This window comes from Chrysemys picta, unplaced genomic scaffold, assembly GCF_011386835.1.
Source record: "Chrysemys picta bellii isolate R12L10 unplaced genomic scaffold, ASM1138683v2 scaf1392, whole genome shotgun sequence".
Taxonomy (NCBI): domain Eukaryota; kingdom Metazoa; phylum Chordata; order Testudines; family Emydidae; genus Chrysemys; species Chrysemys picta.
In genome coordinates this window covers 5,419-8,127 of record NW_027054098.1, presented here as the reverse complement: position 1 = coordinate 8,127, position 2,709 = coordinate 5,419, and positions in this window count along the sequence as shown.

Here is a 2,709-nt window from a genome sequence, read left to right as displayed (position 1 = left end):
CAAGGAACACTTGGGGGCTGCAGGAGACAGAGGGGTGCTGAGAATTTCTAACTCATGATTGCAAACACAGAGATGTGATCTTGGCTTTGGGTAGGAGACAAGTAGCAAATACGTCAGGATTCTTGCCCCAAACAACAATCACCCATTGTCCTTTAGAGCACAAGGGCCCTAACACGCCTGACGTGCTCAAATCTCTCTTCTGCTGGGACTGGGAGAATTTTCTCCATCCCCATGATACAGAGGGAAAGAGAAAGGAAGTGACCTCTCTTTGGTCACACAGCAAGGTCATACCAGAGCTAGAAAGAGAAGCATAAGAAAAAAGTTATATCAAAAATGTTTTGCAATTAAAACTAACTGATTTCTTAAACTAAGGAAATTTGATGTGTGGTTATTGAACTGAAATGATACGTTCTGGTCTCAACGTGTTTTTAGATTTATGAACTAGTAGATCCATAGATTATCCATAGATTGAGGGAGGAAAACAAGTTTGCCTGTTTTGTGAACTCCCAATGGCTTTCTTGAATTTCAACGAACTAGTCGATTGAGCTGAACTATTTGAATAAACTGAAATGAAAACAATATTTTCTGCACCTTTCAAGGAAGTTATTGCTGTCCAAAGCTAGGCTAGCATTTCAGCTAACTTTGCTTCCAGGGCCTTAGCTACCACATCAGTGGTGCGACTGTCTGAAAAACTTGGCAGTGAACATATTCCACTTAATTTAAATAGAAGAGAAAAAAGAACATTATTTAAAAGATTGTCATAAATTTCGCCCTTAACAAAAGGTTGTCAATTTCACATTTAATTTTAAGTAGATGATTTTTTTTTTTGGCCAAGCTGGGCCTTACAAATCTCGAAGGATGAAGATTCCACCAGCTCCATAGGTCACACTCAGAGCCAGGGAGACTGGGAACAGAGTCCTGCTGGCACTTCCCAGCTCTGGAAGGGAGTGTTCCTCTAGCGGTTAGTACGGGAGCCTGGACAAAGGACTCCTGGGCTCCATCCCCGACTCTATCCCTGACTCCCAGCGCAACCCTGAGGCAGTGGCTTCTCCTGCCAAGGCCTCTGTTTCCATCAGTGGGGCTGGGGACATTCCCCTAGAGCCCTTGGGCCCTCACATTTCAGGAATGTGCGTAAGTTACTAGGAGACCTTGAGATGGGAGGTGTCCTGCTGGACGTCGGTCAGTGTGGTGACCCCCTGGCTGCTGGCCTGAGTTTATCCATCACCTGGCAATAAAACATCATCTTGTTTTCACAGCCACTTTCGATCTCCTGACTTCTACCCCCTGCCCTGCTGGCAGGGCATTGTACAGCACCCTTTCCAGCCCACCTGGGTGCAGGAGATTGAGGAGGAGGGTAAAGGAAGGACCAACAGCAAGCATCTGCAATCCAGCTCCATCCCATCTAGAGTAAGTAAGTGGAGCTCTCCAGAGCCATCCCCAGTGTGGTGGAAATATCCCACCAATAGGGCTTCCAGCCCGTCCCTTGGCAGAGTTTGTTCCCCAGGATGAGGGTTCCTGTGCCCTGGGGTGGGATGTGTGGGGAGGAGGAATTGCCTCAGCGGAGGGGAGGTGGGCAGGGGAGCAGGCAGGCCCCATTAATGAGAGGCTGCCTTGAACCCAGACTCACGGCTGCTCCCCACTCAGTTCCAGGATGGAGCGGCTGAGGCAGATGCTCAGGAGGAAGGCCAGGCAGGTGGCTCCAGAGCCAGAGGGAAAGAACATCCGTCTTTCTGAGCAGGAGAGCGGCCCCTCTGGCCCCACGGGCGGGGAAGAGGCTGGTGGCCAGCATAAACAGAGGAGCTGCCTGGCATGCTGCAGGAAGTGGATGACACCAGCTCCCCTAGCTGACCCTGAGGCACCTTCTGGGCCCAAATGGAGGTGGCCCCGGGTACAGCTATGGAGGAGGGAGCCAGGAGAGGGCAGGAGCCGGGCAAGGCAGCTCTGGGGCTTCCTTCACAGGAAGCCAAGGAGCCAGGAGCTGCACCCCAGGGCCCAGCAGGAGCCACCCACCACCCTGGCAACTGTGGAGCCCTGCGCCAGCCCCACCCTGGCCACTGAGGAGCCCCCTGCCAGCCCCACCCTGGCCCCTGAGGAGCCCTGCGCCAGCCCCACCCTGGCAACTGAGGAGCCCTGCGCCAGCCCCAAACTGGCCCCTGAGGAGCCCCCTGCCAGCCCCACCCTGGCCACTGAGGAGCCCCCCGCCAGCCCAGAGCAGGAGCTGAGCGACTCTGGGACAAACACCAGCAGCTTCGCATACTCCGGAGGGGCCAGCAGCTCCTCTGCATGGTCTGACAGGCCTGCGGATGAGTGCTCCCTCTTTGCAGGTGAGGGGAGACCCAGGGGAAAGGGAGGAGGACTGGGGCGGTGGGGGACTAGTAACCTCCTGTGCCCATCGGCTCGCCAAGGTGCCTGGACTGACCCATGTGAGCCCCACTAACACCAGTGGGGGGGGGCACAGCCACACCCCACGGCAGGGGATGCTGGGTGGAGTTGGGGATCTCCAGCCTCCCCTGATCATGTGGGGGGAGGGGGGACTGACTGCCATGGGGCCCTGAGGCTCATGGGGCTGAGGGCGTCTCTCGCAGGGGCAGGGTGGGGCCCGCGCTGCCATGGGGCTCCTTACAGAGAAGGGGGAAACATGGAGCCTTCTCTGTCCACTGCATCCCCCCAGCAGCAGAAGGGATTATACTTTCTCCTTCCCTCCCTGGT